The sequence below is a fragment of the Cebus imitator genome, unplaced genomic scaffold (genome assembly GCF_001604975.1).
Source record: "Cebus imitator isolate Cc_AM_T3 unplaced genomic scaffold, Cebus_imitator-1.0 Scaffold178, whole genome shotgun sequence".
Taxonomy (NCBI): domain Eukaryota; kingdom Metazoa; phylum Chordata; class Mammalia; order Primates; family Cebidae; genus Cebus; species Cebus imitator.
In genome coordinates, this window is record NW_016107493.1 from 3,194,523 (window position 1) to 3,213,980 (window position 19,458).

Here is a 19,458-nt window from a genome sequence, read left to right on the forward strand (position 1 = left end):
CAACGTTTAAGCTCAGGGAAGACAATGACTAGTTTAGCTTTTTTTTTTTTTTTTCAAATTAATATATATGTATACCTTTTAACACACCCAAAGTTGCCCAACTCTAACATTCTGTTTCATCACACCTGGCTCCCAGAACATTTTCATCTACCTTTCTCAAAAGGTAGAGATCTGACAAGGCTTCTACTTGCTCAAGACATTCTCTGCTCTGCTCTTGAAGGAAAAGAATCTGAGATCACAAATTCATAAGTTGTACCCACCTGGTAAAATCTGTATTTTAATGAGGGATTTCTAGAGGTGGTGCCTAAATCTCCATGTTTTCCCAGTTTAGCAACCTGCAATGCCCTGGGAGCCCCATAGGACCCAGGATTGGATAAGGGGACACCAAGCCTTGTTTATAGCTGAGCGCATAGATGGCTACTCAGCACACGTCCTTTCAAAGAACATTGTTAAAATATACTACTAGTGGCCAACATTTTTTCTCAATAAAAATAGCTTTATTGTTTTGTGCTTACACAAAAAACATATGCTTACTGTGATTGCAAATAAATTTTAAACAATACAAAAAGTTCAAAGAAAAAATTAAAATCACCTGGAAGCCCACCATGCAGAGATAACTGCTATTCATATTTTGTCAGCATCCTTTTCCACAGCTCACATATGTCTATATGATTTTGCGTAAATTGGGATCATTTTGTATGTGCTACATTTATTTGTTGACACATTTTTTAAGAGTTTTCTTTCTTGTTCTGTTTTGGTTGGTGGGGAAGGAGAATGTTGCCTCTTCCTCCCCGCTTCTCTCCACCTCCAGCCACCAGGCAGCCAGTGTTAACAGTCTGGTGTACGTCCTTCCATTTCGTTCTCCACATACATGTAATCATAAGTTAACATTCATCACTTATAGAGAGGCTTGGTGTACAATAATGTAATGTCTTTGTGTGAGTATGTTCCTCTCATCTCCAACTATCTTTCTTCCTCACCTAGTGAATAAAGAAATAAGTACATTGCAACCAAGTATTAAGCTCAGTGAAAAAGCAATAGTTTTGAGGAAGTTGTAATGAGGTAGACAGTGAGCCTGGCATGCAAAACCTCTCTGCCTCCCTGGAAATTCCACTTAACACATTCCCTCTCCAGTCACCTCAGTCATCCTTTATGAATCAAGAAAGATAAAACCCAGATCCTGGTCAACTCAGTGCTCTGTTGCCAGATACCTACTATGTGACTGATGACATCATTGAGGCAGCAAGACTGCAAACAGTATTTGTTATTGGAAGGTTAGAGTTTGCACCCCATTTCTGTACATTCAATGGCTGTGTGACCCTGAGAAGTATCTAGTTCTCATCCCAATCTCTTCATCTGCAAAATGGGAATGGCATAAATCTCACAGAATTATAAGAATTGATACAATAATACACGTGAAAGTATTTTTAAGTTATGAAGTGTGTTAGACAATGTGGGAGATAAAAAGGAAGTGTGACGCAGAACCTAATTAAGGAACTAAATGCTATCCAAAGAGGTGAGATGAACACAGATGGAATCATTTCAGTCCTGGAGCAGTTAGCTGCTGCAGGCAGGGCCATATACCTTCATGTCCAGGGGCAGTAACTCCTGTGGATAAGAGATGTGCCCACACATAGAGTGCACCAGCCTCATTCTATTAGTAGAATAACACCCTGCACCCCTTGATATACAAAACATGCTAAGAGAAGGCCCTTGCTCTGGGTCACACCCACCAAATACTCATGGCTGGGCCAACAGGAGCAGTGCAGACCCAAAATGCTATCTGTCAGAGGTGAGACACCTCCAGGAGAGCTGCTCCAGCTTATAAGGCTCAGGGGGATTCCTATAAGCACACAAGGACCGCTATGACATAGAAGCAAGAAGGCAGGCAGGACAGCTGGTAAGGACATGGCTGAGTGTCCACCATTCTAATGATAAACATCAGCAAACTGACACAAGAACAGAAAACCAAACACTGAATGTTCTCACTCATAAGTGGGTGTTGAACAATGAGAACACATGGACACAGGGAGGGGAACATCACAAACTGGGGCCTTTCAGGGAGTGGGGGGCTAGGGGAGTGACAGCATTAGGAGAAATACCTAATGTAGATGATGGGGTGATGAATGCAGCAAACCACCAAGGCATGTGCATACCTATGTAACAAACCTGCACGTTTTGCACATGTACCCCAGAACTTAAAGTATAATAAATAAATTCTTTTTAAAAATGACTATAAACATCCTAATACACATGCCCTCAGACCTACCATTTTCACTGTCAGGAATTCTGAAACAACTTTATTGAGATCTAATCCACTTTATTGAGATCTAATCTAATCTATCCACATACCATAAAATTCACCCATTTAAAGTGTACAATTCATAGAGTTGTGCAACCATCATCAAAACCTAATTTTAGAACATTTAATCACTGCTAGAAATTTATCTAGTGTTCATTTTCAAGAAATTTTTTTGCCAAGATATATATGCAAAAATGTTCATTTTGGAAGCTATTCTTATAGGAGTCGGGGGAGGGGGTGATGCAGAGTGTTCCTTATTTGGAAACTTCTTAAATAAGTTATGTTACATATATGATGGAATATTGTGTGGATATTAAAGCAAATGAGGTGGACCTATATGTCGATATAGAAAAAAGTACCCAAGATTGATTAAGTTTAAAAAAAACAAAACAGCAGAATGGTGTTTTTACTCTCATACCTTTTAAAAAACTTCTATCACAAAATTATGCCATATTCATAAATAGTGACAGGGAACTCATGGCCAGTTACTTTGAGGATGGGACAGGGCAGACAAGTGGTCAGGGGTGCTTTCATTCTCCATCTTGTACCTTTCTAAAATGTTTGATTTTTTTTAAGTACCCACCATGTTCATTTTTCCCTCTATGAAATCCTCAAGGCCAGCTGTATTTTGGGCTTCTAAATTTTTCTGATTTTAAAAGATTGTATGATCTATACTATTTATTAAAGCCTTCAGCAGAGTCTGGGCAACATGCCACATTCAAGCATAATAATATTTCTGCAGTGAAGTGTACAATTACTTACATCAAGTAAGATTTTTTAAAAGACTTAGGAATCTCTCATTGGATGAGATCAGGACAAGTTTCTTCACCAAATAGGTGCTCAGGGTTTTCAAAATTCAGAATTGCAGGTAACAGATTGGGGACTTACATTACCACTATTCAACTTTTCTTATAATAACCCAGTGTGTGAGAGCAATGAGACTATGGACAAATGAGATTTTTAAACTATTATTATTATACTTTAAGTTCTGTAGTACTTGTGCAGATATTGCAGGATTGTTGCATAGGTACACACATGCCAAGGTGGTTTGCTGCCTCCATCCCCCCATCACCTACATCAGGCATTTCTCCCAATATTGGCCCTCCCCAACCTACCCAACCTCCAACAGACCCCAGCGTGGGATATTCCCCTCCCTGTGTCCATGTGTTCTCATTGTTCAACACCCACCTATGACTGAAAACATGCAATGTTTCGTTTTCTGTTCTTTTGTCAGTTTGCTGAGAATGATGTTTTCCAGATTCAGCTAAGCCCCTACAAAGGACATGAATGCATCATTTTTATGGCTGTGTAGTATTCCATGGTGTGAGATTTTATTTTTTATACTTTGCTGTATTTTATTCTATAATTCTTTGTAAGTTTTTTACTCCCCAGAAGCAATTGAGAATAATATGCTCAGAAAAAAAGGAGAAAGAATTCACAAGGACAGTGTGTTCCTCCCCAAATGACAACTAAGGGCAAAGAGGGTCTGTTATACAACAAAAATGAGATCTAAATTCCACCAGTTGTTAACAATTTAGGCCAATTTGCTGTTGCTTTGCAGAGTTGGAACAGCAGAGTGAGGTGCTCTCCTTACTGAATTTAACCTTACACTAGGAGAGACTCACAAAGGAGGACAACGCCAGCAGGCATTCAAAGTGTAGCCAGTTAATGCCACTGAAAATGGCGAGATGACCCTGCAACAGCTGATTACCACATTTCAATGGTAAGGGACTCATTTAGGCTTTTCTTTGTTTCACAGACTTCATGGAACAGCACCTTTGCTATTCTTAGGTGGCACACACCTTTGGATGAAACCACTGGTCCTGTACCAGTGAAACTGTAGCTTTATTTCGTGACTTTTGCTACTTCACTTGTGACTGCCTCACTGTCAAAAATTCACATACAGGCCAGGTGTGGTGGCTCACACCTGTAATCCCAACATTTTGGGAGTTAGAGGCAGGTGGGTCACGAGGTCAGGAGTTCAAGACCAGCCTGACCAACACGGTGAAACCCATCTCTTCTAAAAATACAAAAATTAGCCGGGTGTGGTGGCATGCACCTGTAATCCCAGCTACTCAGGAGGCAGAGGCAGGAGAATCACGTGAATCCGGGAGGCGGAGGTTGCAGTGAGCTGAGATTGCACCATTGCACTCCAGCCTGGGTGACAGACCAAGACTCTGTCTCAAAAAAAAAAGAACAGATTTCTAATTTTATTTCCAGGCTGCTGCTCTAGTTCATATCTACACAAATGGATCTGTATTAGTTGCTTGTGGAAGAGCTGAATTGGGACAAGGTATTAACACCAAAATGACACAGGTGAGACAGGTTGTTTCAGTTTTGCCATCAGCCAAAATTGGACTTTATAAAATATTCCCAGACTGTACTGTAATTAATTCACTGTAATTAATATCACCTTTGGGCTTTGTGATACAATGGCCAGAATTACCCAGTGTACTTAGGAGCTCATTCTGAGTTACCTGGAAATAAGCCAACTGGAACATGGGAAGAGGGCTTCACCTCCCTTCTCTAGTGGGAGGGGCTTCGCCAAAACTCAGCTTCCTGAGGAAACAGTGGCTCCTCACCCTTGCCTGGAGCAGCTGCAACTTTTCATGGGCTCCAATGTTCAGTGAGGGGCAGCAGCATTTCCCAGACAACTGCTGTGTGTTAATTATACATATATTTGAGTGCCAGTTACACCCTAAATCCAGACTTCCTGGTGCCAGACAATTTGTTCATTCCCAAATTAAGTCCACTTTCTCATGCTTACTCTATGAAAAGGGCACCCATTATAGGGTCGGGTACCCCCTCTAGAATGCAGACACATGTCGGGACTCAAGACCTCCTTACTTGAGAACAGAGATCTCCCCAGGCTACCCTCTTGGAAAGACAGAGGGCAGAAGCCTTTCGGAGCCAAAGGTCCTGGTATCTGGAGATGGGCAAGTACAACATCCCATTTTGAGAGGAGACAGGTGGAAATATCCCTGGTTTGGTCAGCTGAACTTGAAGACCAATGCCAAGAGTAATTCATTCGATGCTGGTCACTTGGTGACCCAGATTCCAAACAAGTCTTTCACCAAGCTTTAATGAGTGCCTGCCCCTAGAGTAAAATAATGAAGACAATACTGAGTGCTGTACAGTCATGGCTCACTTAACAACAGGAATATGATCCGAGAGACACATCTTTAGGTGATTTTGCCATTGCGCGAACATCATATTTACACAAACCGAGATGGTATGGCCTACTAAACACCTAGGCTATATGGCCTAGCTTATTGTTCCCAGGCAGCAAACCTGCACACCTATTACTTTGCTGAATACTGTAGGCAATGGTAACATAATGCTAAGTATTTGTGTATCCAAATACATCTAAACGTAGGTACAGTAAAAATCTGGTATAAAAGATAAAAAATGGTATACCTGTATAAGATACTTACCATGAATGGAGCTTGTAGGACTAAAAGTTGCTCTGGTTGTCTCAGTGAGTAAGTAGCGAGTGGATGTGAAGGCCTAGTACACTAGTGTAGACTTTATAAACACTGCACACTTAAGCTACACTAAATTTATTTTTTAAATAATTAGGCCAGGTGCTGTGGCTCACACCTATAATCCCAGCACTCTGGGAGGATGATGCAGGCTGATCACTTGAGTCCAGGAGTTCAAGACCAGACTCAGCCACATGGCAAAACCTTGTATCTACAAAAAAATACAAAAATTAGCCAGGCATGGTGGCATACACCTGTAGTTCCAGCTACTTGGGAAGCTGAGGTAGGAAGATAACCTGAGCCCGGGAGGTGAAGGTCTCAGTGAGCCAAGATCATGCCACTGACCTCTAGCCTGTGCAACAGACCCAGACTCTGTCTCAAAAAAACAAAGTTAAATTAAAGAAAAAGTAATTATGCCACAACACTGTGACATCTATGATGTCACTAGCCAATAGGAATCTTTCAGCTCCATTATAACGTGTGGGACCACTGTCATATATGTGGTCCATTGTTGACTAAAACATCAATTGTGCCACACATGACTGTATTTAAAACAACCCTTCAAAGTAGGTATTAGTGCCCATGTAATTCAAACCAAAATACTTTGGAGAGCAAAGGAGCCATTGATATTAACACAAAGACAACCAGTGTATACAGGGATTGTCCTGAGCAAAGTAGGGTGTGTGGTCACCTGGTTCTGGTGTCTCCAGGTCACGGACAAGATCCCCAACGCATAGAGAATATGTCATCCACATGCTGAGAAGAAGCAGAGCTATCCAATCACAGGGACATCTGACTCTAAAACCCGCATTTCTCTACACACCACGCTGCCTTTCCCTGTGCCTGTGTTCTTGTGTTCACTGCCTGGGCAGGGGTTTTCATGCCCCTGCTAAGTATGCAGCAAATCCCAAATGGAACCTCAACACACAGAACACATAGAAACACAGCCACTTTGGTTGAACTGGGCAAATGGATCTTGCATTCTATCTGTCCTCCTTCTAGCCTCCACTTTTACTCCCTCGGCGAAAAAGCCCTGCCTTGGCACTAGTTACACAGGGAACACTGGGGTCAGCCTCTTGTCCAGATCTGGAGACAAGCCACATGGAAGGCATCTGCAGGAGGCAAGGAGGATGGCGATTGTTGCAGGGTGAGAAACAAAGTCAAGTTTAAAGTTTTTCGCATTGGATTCTCCGCCATGCCTCTGTCCTTTTCCACCTGCAGAATATCTGCCAGGCCCTCGTGGAGTGCCTTGAACCCATCATTAGATGGAGTGCTAGTGGCACCTGGGAGAAGTGAGTGAGTACCAGGTGTGGCTGAAGCCTGAAGAGCTCCTGTGGGGCCACTGAGTGAAAACACCTGTACCCAGGTGTGCTGCATCCCTGCCACTCCCTCCTCCTGCTCTGTACAACCTAGGGCATCCCCTCCCCGGTCATCAGTGAGCGGGCAGATCATGTGGACATAAAATGCAGATTCTGATTCTGCAGGTCTAGGTGGGTCTTCAGAGTCTGCATTTTTGTCAACCTCCCAGGTAATGCCTGTGCTGCTGAACCACGCTTTAAGTAGCACTCCTGGCTGGTGGATATAAATGATAGTAGCCCTCATAAGAAGGTAGACGAGGAGCTAGGAAGAAAGGCATTCATATATTGGTCCAGCAATTAAAGATTAGTAAGCTTAGTTCATAAGCGACAGATATAAATCAATTATTCACCCTGCAACCAGATCTTATGAAACAGAAATCTCTGGATCATCTGGCTATTTACTCACACCTGGAGAAATAGCTTGGTAACAGTGTTAAAGCCATTCATATTGAAATGCCACTTAGTGTGTGTCTGGTTATTCGATAAGGAAGATACAGCCTACATCATCTAAAGTTCACTTTTGAAATTTGCAGGGAAAAAAGAAATACATTTGAAGGAAGTTCTTGCAGGAGAGGCTGTTATATTGGATTACATTTTGAAAAACATCTTCAGTTAAGGCTACAAGTACTTGCTATTTTTCACACCTGCGTTTCAGATATTCATGGGGAAAACTGAATAGTCTATGGGTGGTAGTTCTTTTTCTTCTTTCAGAATAAAGACTTTATTTTAAAACCTGACCTGGATTTTTAAAAATTGAGGCATCAGAGGTTCTGTAAGGGCCCTGAGTACAAAATCTGTGCTGTTAGAAAGTCTCCAGGTGATTTTGAAGTTTCGTGGGAAGCCCTCAGGAAGCAGTGATGGATGCGATGTGGTAGCAGGGGCTTGAGGGATTACTGAATTTACCTCCTTTTTCTCTTAGTTCCTCTGAAACTTTAAAGTATGTATACATATTCCAACCAATCTGCAGCTCCACCTAGACTGGTTCCCCATATATGGAGACAAAAGGATGGAGATCCTTGGTTAGGCTTTGTCTGAGGACCCTAAATTTAAATTTCCACCACAGATGTGTACCTTCATCACTTTTTCCCTTGTTCTTTAAATAGATCCACCAAAGAAGTAACTTAGCAATCAATCATTCTGGCCATGTCTCAGACCCATTTGGGTGCTCTCTTTGTTCACTCAGGAAAATAACATTCCCAACAATAAGGAAAATTATGACAACCAGAAAATGGTTATTTTCCCATGTGTTGCTTCTTTTGTCCAGCTGTGTAATTTTCCTTTTATCATATTCTTTTTTGTAGGTAAATGAAGCTTTTGCTCAAAGCATTAGTCTCTGCCACTGGATATTTTAGGTAATGGGTATTTAATACTGTCCTAAAATGATTCCCTTTTAGAATGGAAAAGGAGCTTTGAAAAGGTGTGATCAGTTGTTTATATTTTTAATATTAAGTCTATTATTTATTTTATTTCTTTTTCATTAAAAGGTTTTCATTAGAAAGAGAAATGATATATTATCAGAACAGGAAGGCAGACAATTTTGAGATGAGTCCCATAATTTCCTTCTTGCAATGCCTTAGTACACATAAAACTGTCACAGGTTTATAGGTTTGATATTAAATGATCCTGTGAATAGTGAGGACAGCTCAAGATAGAGGGATTTTTGCAAAGCTTTTAATGCTTTCCAGCATGGATTTAGTGTTTATGCCTTTCAGTCTTAGTGTTTAATAGGATGCAGCACTTTGGGCTTTCTAATATTTCTTGCTCTCCAGAAATCTTGCCTTATATCCTGCCTCTTCTCTTGTCTAATGGGGGCTCAGTTATAAAAGCTGTGAGTCAAACCAGAGATAACCAAAACAGCCCGATATAAATAGCATGGGAAGTTGCGCAAGTTACCCCAGCAGACATGAGAATTTGTCCAAACAAGCAACAGGGAGATCTCACTGGAAGCAACAAGAAACTAACCATGCTTTTGCCATTTTGAGCATACATGGGCACATCTCCTAGGCTTATTGGGAGGGTGGTCTGGTATCCTGGTGACATCTATAAATACAAAGCTCCCATCTGAAGGTAGGTTGGATCTTCTTGAATGGGGAGGCCATGCCTAGTATCAGTCACCCAGAGGAAGGGCGTGAATTTAGGGAACTAGAACTGAAGGAGCTCAGACTCTGTTGGTCTCACAGGTCAACCATGAAAGTTGCAGGTACCCCTGGCCAGTGAGTATAAATAATAGTAACCATCATAGGGAGGTAGACCAGGAGCTTGGAACAACCCATGTATTGGTTCAACAGTTGAAGAGAAGTAAGCTGGGTTGTAAAAGTCAATGAAATTTTCTCTTTTTCTTGTCCTTTTGTTGCCTCCTGTCATTTATCCAAGTCATATATGGACATTCTAACTTTGGTCAGTTGGGCTATCAAGAATCAATCCACGAGTCCTCTGTCCAGGGTAAGAAAAATAGGGGAAACGGTGCCCCCTTAGGCCAATGTGTCAATGGTAGGATCAGACATAGATCCCAAAGGAAATGAGTCTTAGGTGAAAGCCAAGGCCATATGGACCATCCAGTGCCAACCCTGGAGTTCTGAACTTTATTTTTACTAAGAAAAGTGAAATTTCTTCATAGCAATAGGCAAGAAATGGAAAGCTATCCTGGCACACAAGTGTAGAATGCCACCAGAGACAAGCAACTGGCAGAGAGGCCAGACCACCAGCAACAGAGACAAAAAACTGCGAGCTTAAGAGGCTATGGCAGATAGCGAAGGAAAGATGGTGGGGAAGAAAGAGAGACTCAGATGCAACAGAGGCTCAGTGGCTAGACTTGGGACCCAGCCAGGGCTTACTGTAAAATAAGCATTGGGTAGCTTTTTATATCTTTGCCTTGGCAACCAGCAAACTCAAAGTTAAATTTTATAGTTAATTTAGTTTTTATCATATATAAGTTCCTATTCTCTTATTATTCATTTCATCTCATTCCTTGGCTCTCACCTTTTACGCTTATTTTAATGACTTGATTATTGTATTTGTGTCTAATATGAATGCTTTCTATAAATAGACTCATATAAGTCTTGTTTAGGAAGTAAGTGAAATTGAATTAAATATGTATGTCTAACATGAATCTCTTGTTTCTCAGCTCATGAAAAAGACCTTCCTTATAGCAACACTTGTCATTCCTGAAGAAGAACATTATTTAGCCAGTTCTTAATTTCCTCTTCACCAGAATTCATCACAAAAATTTTAACTCATTTTTAGCATTTGAAACAATGACAAGTTTACAGAAAAGTTGCATGTACAGTACAAATAATTTTATTTCCCCTGAATCATTTGAGAGTAAATTGCTGACCTAATACCCCATTACCCCTGAACACTTAAGAGTTTAGTCCTGCACACCATACAATATACCCATCAGAATCCAGAAATTAACACCGGTCCACTACTACTATCTAATTATCAGACTCCATTCAAGATTCACCAGTTGTCCCAATCAAGTATTTTATAGCAAAAGTATTCAATAGAGAATCTCACTTTTCATTTAGTTGTCCAGTCTCTCAGCAGGGATCAGGTCTTCCATCTCTCTTCGACATCGATGACTTTGACACTTTGGAAGATTATGACCAGTTATGTTATCCAATGTCTCCCATTTTGAATTCTTCTATTGTTTCATCATGGTTAGATCAAGGTAATGTGTCTGTCTTTGTCAGAATGTTACAAATGTGACTCAGCGTTCCTCTTGTGTCATTCTACCAGGTGACACGGCTTCAACGTGTCCCACTTGGTTAATAAATATTAGTGTCTGCCAGGCCCCTCCACAGTGAGGTAGTTTTTCTCCTTCTGTAGTTAATAAATATTCTGTGGGGAGATACCTTGAAACTACATAAATATATTGTTCTCATTAAACTTTTTATTTTTTATAAAAGTATGGACTATGGTTTCCTATTTTATTCAATGGGTGATAATTTGTTACTATTATTACTATTTACTACAATTATTTATTTTATGCTTCAATCCTAATAGCTGATTCCAGGACTAGGACAGGGAAAGTAAAAAATGAACCTGGAATATCCAGTTGTGCCAGAACTCAAGGAAGTATCCAAAGAATAAAGGGGACATGCCAAAAGGATACCGAGGTCATGGAAGGGGCTCCCACTGGCCAAATCTGGCCACAAATTTTTGCTCTTTGTTTCTAAGAATAGTTTTTCCACCATGTAATCATTTTTATGATTGTTCTTTGGATACTATTTTATTTTTACTGTTTTTCTCCAAACTGAAACATTTCTAAAAGGCCCCTAGAAAGCATCCTGAGATAGCATCAGTAGGAGACTGCTTCCCAATCTTTGCTTTTTAAAGTCCTCACAGCATTCTGTATATTTTTGGAATTCAGTCTGCTGTTGACCTGTGGCCCATTTTGCTTCCTGAAAGTCAACTTAGATGTGAAGCCAAAATATCACCAGAGCCCTCCCGACTTCTTCACTCTCCTTAGTTGCAGAATCATAACAACTGTAGAGGAACAGAACGTTCAGAGTCTACATGGCAGTCACATTCTCCCCACAGGGAGTTCTACACAGGAGCCAGACCAGAACCAGAAGTTTCCCTAACAAGCACAGAATTCAAAAGCGGGCATCGATAAACTGGCTCCTTAGTGCAGTTGTTCTAAGCCAGACTCACATACTCATCACACTGTCAGCTGAGCCGGGAAATACCCAAATTTGGCAGGGGTTCCCAGCCTACTGCCAGCATACCTCTCTTTCTGTTTTTCTCCCAAGTTCACAAGACTTCACAAACTCTTCTTCTCTTAATGTGTTAACATAGCCACTTTCTGACAGATACTTCTGAAAAATACTGTGCAATTTTTAACACATATATGTCAAAACCAATTTCACTACAAGAAAAAGGAGTAAAAAGTGGTAAAAGAGGAGTTGTTATACTCAAAAAATATTATAACCTGTATTATCCATATATAACACTAACTTCATAGAATATATATACATGCATGCATGTGTAAAATACTAACATCATAGGATGAATGGCAGTGTAGGGAAACGAGGAGTTGGTGTATTTGTGAAAGAAAGAGAAGTGTGGAGCGTTTATAGGAAAAAGCCTCATTCATTAGATGACCATGTTGGGTCATTTCCCCAACGTCAACAGCAATTATTTAATATGAGCAACTTTATCCAGATGGATCAAGTTATACAATTTTGAGGAAAAAAATTGCTGAGATTTTTGGAACTAATGCAAAACCTTGGCTAGGAGTAGCAAGATAAAAGAAAGTTACTCAAAGGTGAGGATTAATTTCAAAATCATGTAAGAGGGTGAAAAAAATCACATAAAAGGGAAATTTTGGGTGATGTACTACTGTAAAAATGTGCCCCCAAATAGGACAAAAGATTAAAAAGAGAGTCGATCTTATCAAATGATAGCATCGAGTGATACCTTTCACACATTAGTAGATGCATCAAAGATATCCTTAAAGAGCAGCTCAAAACAGCAGTTAACCTGGTTGTTTATGCTGCAACTAATTAAAAGCACACATTTGACAGATCTGGCCACTAACTACCATGTGGTGATGATGTCTGTGAAGATGTTCTAATTGGCAAAGGGCTTGAGAGTGGTAAAGAGAATGTCACATTTCATAATTTGTGAGCTTTGTGTTGAGCTTGGTGTCGAAGTAGTAAATATGTGCAGTTCACATGCATGGCTGGAGCCAAGTGCCAGGCACAGAACTGCCTAAGCAGTGGCCTTCATTAGGACACTTCACCTCACAAATGCACCAGCCCGGGCTGTACCGTTCACCAAGAGATACTTAGCCCCAGGAGATACTTAGCCCCACATACAATCCTGTGTTGAATGACACAACATTTCTCTAAGCTGCAAAAACAATGTTTTGGATATCCGCCCATTTTAGAACAATTTGTTATGAAATGGAAAAAGGACTTGAGAATTTGTTGATTACATTAATGTTTGCTTGACAAAAAGTGTTTCAGACTCAAATTTTTAATTTTTTTTTTCACGGAGGAGGAAGTAGAGGTGGAGAGATATTTGTCACAAAAGGACAAATATTGGATGATTCCGCTTATCTGAGTCACCAAATTCATAGAGACAGAAAGTATAATGGTGGTTGCTCGGGGCTAGGAGAGGGGGACGAGAAGTTAGTGTTTAGTGGGGATGGCATTTCAGCTGGGGAAGATGAAAAACTTCTGGAGGTGGATGGCGGTGATGGTTGCACAACAGAGTAAATATACTCAATGCCACAAAGCACTACGCTTAAAAATGCTTAAAGTAGTAATTTTATGTTATATATTATCAATCACCACTTTTTAAAACACGGCTTCTTTAGCAGGTGTTTTTCTTGCAAGGCACAGTTGTAAATGCGTCGATCTCAGATGAAAAGGCTACTACTACAAAGAAAATGATACTTCAAAGCTGAGTGGAGAGAGTTGCTCACAGGACCTCTATGTCTGTTTATTGTTGAAATAAAGAACAGCGTCATGAATAAAAGTCCTTCACCGAAGAAGGCTTTTTCTCCTCAGCTGAAAAACATTTTATTTAAATTTCCAACAAAATCCTCCTGGGTATTTTGAAATATTACACTTCTTTGGCAGGATCTGGACCTTTCAACTCCATGACTGCCCAGCTGCTGTTGTATCACAGGTGTATGTGAGTCTGGGCTTTCAAAAATCTCAGCAATAAGTCAAAGAGGAGGAATGGCCACCATCTGTGTGCTTGGTCTCATAAGCTGTGTCATTTAAATTCATTTTAGCCTCATTTCCTGAAAAACACATTCTCATTGCCACAGCAACTAGCCCACCAACCAACGAGATGGTTTAAAAAGAAAAGTATTTTGCGTTTTCTTTCTTTTCTCAATTGTAGTCATTTTAAATGCTGCTCAATATTTTTGAAAATGCAGATATATGTGGAGATTTTTTAAAATTTTAGGCTTTTTAAAGTTAAAAGTATAGCTTCCTTTGTTAAAATGAAATCGAGTATTCTCCTCATAGTGGGCTCATGTCTCCTCTGCTCTAAGTAGTTGGGGAAACATTGAGGAACAAAGCACTCGATGCTTGTGGCATATTTTAACTCTTTGAAGCTAATTTATCTGATTTCCATATTCTTAGATGAAGCCCCATTTCCGGTCTCACAATCTAACCACAGACTATTTTCTCTTATCAAGGACTCTAACGTTCACATAGACTGAGAGAAACGAGACGGTGGCATCTATCCTTATTTCGGTTTTAGAGCCGCCTGTTCTGAAGTTGAAATTGATGATATGACAGGCACTCACAAGGTAAGCGGCAAATACCATATCCCTAGTATGGTAAATTTTTAGTAAAAATGCTGAGACATAGCTTTTTTTTTTTTTTTGGCCTATCACATAGGCAAATAATAAATAATCATTTTGGTGTCAGCAAGCATGAGTAGTCTGATACAGTGTTAGCCATTCAGTGGTTTAACTTTCCTCAAAATATGTATTACACTTCTTCACATTGTGCATACCATTTGAGTCAGTAATGCTACTATCAGGCACTTTCCCTAATGCAACATGAGCAGGGGGAAGAGGTAGAAAGGTGGTTAGGGAAAGCTCCTGGACTAACGATCTAGAAGAGTGACGCTAACAGAAAAAGGCAAGTAAGGTAGCCGACGGGGGTTATTATACAGAGAAAGAGCAACACCTGCTCGCTGTGTCTGGGGAACATGGGGCCACCATGTAGAAAGCACAAAGCAAGGAATTCTGGGAGAAAAACCTGGGAGTTAGTCAGGGACCACAGAGGCCACATTCCCACCCACTGACACATTTGGTACTTTTAGAGGTGAGGGTCCAGTGGAGGGTTTTCAGCAGAAGAAAGTCATGGTTGAGTCTGGGATTTAGATAGGTCAGTCTAGTGGTTGCGCAGAGGATGGACTGCAGGAAAAGGCAGGACTAATGCAGAACTAGGAGGTGGAGAAACCCTTTGGGAGGGTGCTGCAATTATCTAAGCCAGAGAGGATGAGGGCCTGAACCAAGGGAGTTACTAGTAGGGCTGGAAAGGAAGGGACAGGTTCCAGACTTGTTTCAGATGGAAAATTGATGGCACTTGCTGATGGAATTGTGAGGAATTAGAAAGGAAAGAGCAATGGTTATTTCTGCTTTGGGTGATTGGAACTGCATTTCACTCAGTTTTATTTTTCCAGAGCCTAGCCCAGTGCCTGGCACATAATAGATGCTCAATAAACGGTTGTTGAATTAGTAAAATTTTAGCTTAATTTGTACTGCTGTCAATATTTTGTTGTTATCATAATTGTATACCACAGATTTGCTTTTGCATATCCCTAGCATTTGCATGCCCCTTTGCAATTAGCAAAGCCCATTCCAGAATATTGCCTCATTAAGCTCCATAACAACTCCATGAGCTAGGTATTAATATTGATATGCCCATTTTACAGATGAGAAGACTGAGGCTCAGAGAGGTTAAATTCCCCATCAAGTTACAGTTAGTAAATGGTGTAGCAAAGACTCAAAAAACAGACTCTAAATTATATACTCTCTTAACTATGCCACAGCACTTGCAGGTTTTGAAATAAGCCACCTCAAATGACAAATCAGCATTGGTTCATCCATATATTCTAATGCATGATAAGGATAAGTTACCACACATTAGTCCGTGTGTGGTGAACTATCCTCATTATTCTGTCCTAGCCAGAGAGAAAGCCACACATCTTTTATTCTTATTTCTTCTGGCAACAGACTCAGATACTTTAAAACTTCCTGGAAAACACAAGACAACTGTGCCTCAAAACAGGGTCATATAAGTCTGAACCTGAGAAAATGAAGCCTACTGGCAAGACAATGTCTTAACGGAAACTTGAAACTTGACCCAGAGTCCTCGTAGTTCAAATAACTGCAGCATCTATATACTGAGTAGTGGTGACACCTTTTCCCAGGCTGTGAAGTCCACATGATATGGCCCTTGCTCCTGAGGTACTCTTGGTGACAGCCTGCCACACCTGAGCAGTTAGAAATATGCACTTTACATGCATCAGACAGGCCTACATGTGTCAATCAGCCATGCCTTAGCTGGGAAACCTTGGGATAATGACATAAACTCTCTAAGCCTTCATTTCCTCAATTGTAGGCTGGGAATTCATAGATATTGGGGGCTGAAGCTTTAGGTGCACCAGACTCCAGGATGGGATGCAGGCAAAAGCAGCCAAGAATTCAACTCTTCCAGGGAAATGGGGACTGAAATCCACCCTCACCACAATGGAGAACAGAGCTTTGTTCTCTGTGAGAAACAGGGACTGAGGCTGGGCTTTCCTGTTTGTATTAGTCCATTCTCACATTGCTCTACAAAGCTACCTGATATTGAGTAATTCATAAAGAAAAGAGGTTTAATTAGCTCACACTTCTGCAGACTATACAGGAAGCATGGCTGGGAAGGCCTCAGGAAACTTACAATCATGGCTGAAGGCAAAGAGGAAGCAAGAATATCTTCACATGGTGGCAGAAGAGAGAGAGCAAAGAGGAAAATGCCACACACTTTAAACAATCAGATCTCATGAGAACACCCTCACTATCACAAAACAGAAAGGGAGAAGTCCACCCCCATGATCCAATCACCTCCCACCAGGATTATCCTTCAACATGTGGAGATTACAATTTGACATGAGATTTGGGTAGGGACACAGAGCCAAACCATCACTGTTCATTCCTAACTCTGAGGAAAGCTACAATGGCTGCCAGGAAACTAGGAAATGGTCCAACCAGGAGCAATCTCCCCATGGGAAAAGAGCCCAGAGCTGCTGACAGAGGATCTGATTCTAAACCATGAAGCCAGATGAGAGCAACCACAAAATTGCTGAGTGGTAGAGGAGAAAAAATAAAAGAAACTCTCCTCAGGATCAGCTAGTAGCATGAAATTTTAAAGACATGCAAAATAATAATAATAATAATGCCATGAAATACAACAAATAAGATAATTTGTTATCAAGGGATGAATAGAGCAAACTGAAATGATTTTAAGATAAATATGTATAAGACCCTCAAAGAAATGTACCTATTTTTTTAATGGGGGACTATGAAAAAAGTTGGTGAGTACGAATCAAGAATAGGTACATGTGAAAAGAACCAATCAAATACTGTGATAAAGAAAAACATTGTCATTAAACTCAAAAAAAAACTTGAGAAGACCTAGTCAAAACCAGAATTTGTGAATTTAAAAATTATGTGGAGGAGTTCACTGAGTATATGGCCCAGAGAGATATAGAGATTAAAAATTTTAAATAGAAATAAAAGACATGAAGGACAAACCAAAATGCCCTGGCATATGTCTAACAAAAGTTTCAGAAGTAGAAAATACAGGGAATAACAGAAAGATGTTAGCTGAGAATTTTCTAGAACTGAAAGAAATACAAAATTTAAAGTGTATAACAAGTACTGAACAGGACACATAAAAATAAACCAACATGTGGACACATTAAGATGACAGATAAAAGACAAAATATTAAGAAACCACCAGTGTCAAAAGACAGATTACTAACAAAAGAATGATACTAGACCATTTTAACAATTCAGATGCCAGAAAACAATGTAGTAATATCTCCGAAATGCTAAGATAAAATAATAGTCAATCTAGATCTTCATAACTTTTTGATATGGTTTGGTTGTGTCCCCACCCAAATCTCCTTTTGAATTATAGTTCCCATAATCCCCACATGTCATGGAGAGACCCAATGAGAGGTAATTGAATCTGAGGGTGGTTACCTCCATGATTTCCTCATGATAATGAGTGAGTTCTCACAAGATCTGATGGTTTTGTGAGGGGCATTCTTTATCCTGCTCCACTCTGCACATCTTGCTGCCACCAGGTGAAGAAGGACATGTTTGCTTCCCCTTCTGCCATAATTGTAAGTTTCCTCAGGCCTCCCTAGCCATGCTGACCTGTGAGTTCATTAAGCCTTTTTCCTTTACAAATTACAGTCTCGAGTATGTCTTTATTAGCAGTATGAGAACGGACTTTTCTGACGGGAATGAAAGGGCTTCTCAACCACAAATCTTCATGGAAAGAAACAACAAATAAACTGCAAAGAAACAATGAGATATAAGAAGCAAAGCGCTAATGGGAAAAACTTACCTTAAGTGAGTGTTTATGTAGATTCAATGAGATACTACATATAGTGTTAGGAACGTGTGTTACACAAAGTAAATACGCAATAAATGGTGCCTATTCATTAATCCTGAGGATAAAGACAACCCTGCCACATATATTTATTATAAAAGGTAGGTCATCTAAAACTCTTTCTTTAAAATACCCATACTGAGAATTGTGGTATATTTACTCTAGTGTTTTTTCTACATAGTCTTACATATACATTGTCATCTATAATTTTATAACCTTTTTTTCACTTGGTATACTATCATACTTCATCTTCACAACTGTTATTTTTAACAGCTATAGAATATTAAGGCTGATTAAGAAAAATTTGCAACTTAAACTTTATGGGGAGATAGGCTAGTATTCAATATTTATAAGCTTAAAAAATTCTGGTAAATTCCATATCAATAATTCTGCAATAATTACTTAGACCAAAACCTCTAATTTTTTATTTAAGAAACACACTATAACTGACAATATTTGATGTTTTTAAAGATTCTGCTAGGTGTAAAACTTTTTAATGGTATTTTTTTTTCTTTTTTTGAGACAGTTTTGCTCTTGTTGACCAGGCTGGAGTGCAGTGGTGTGATCTCAGCTCACTGCAACCTCCACCTACCAGGTTCAAGCAATTCTTCTGCCTCAGCCTCCCGAGTAGCTGGGATTATAGGCATGTGCCACCATGCCAGGCTAAGTTTTGTATTTTTAGTAGAGACAGGGTTTCACCATGTTGGCCAGGCTGGTCTCAAACACCTGACATCAGGTATTCCACCTGCCTTGGCCTCCCAAAGTGCTGGAATTATAGGCATGAGCCACTGCACCCAGGCTTTAATGGCATTTTCTAATCACCTTTTAAACCACAGTAAAAGAAGATATTCTAATTGCTTATAAAATGGAGTACACACTGTGACTTTCAGCTTATTTTTAATTCACTATAGAACATTAGAACTGACATTGTCATGGATGCTTCTCTCAGTATAAATCCTACTATGGACATAGGACAGATATGTATACACCTTATTCTACTGTATCAGGAGTTAGTATCTGAATGTTCTGTGAATCTGAATGTCACATAATACTTTACCTGTTGTTGCTACAGTTTGATAGAAACAACTCTTCCTTCTGTTTTCTGAGTGATGTTAAACAGTTTGTTCTATTAGCTCAAATTATTTTCTTGTCTTCCTTCTTTTTTTTTTTTTTTT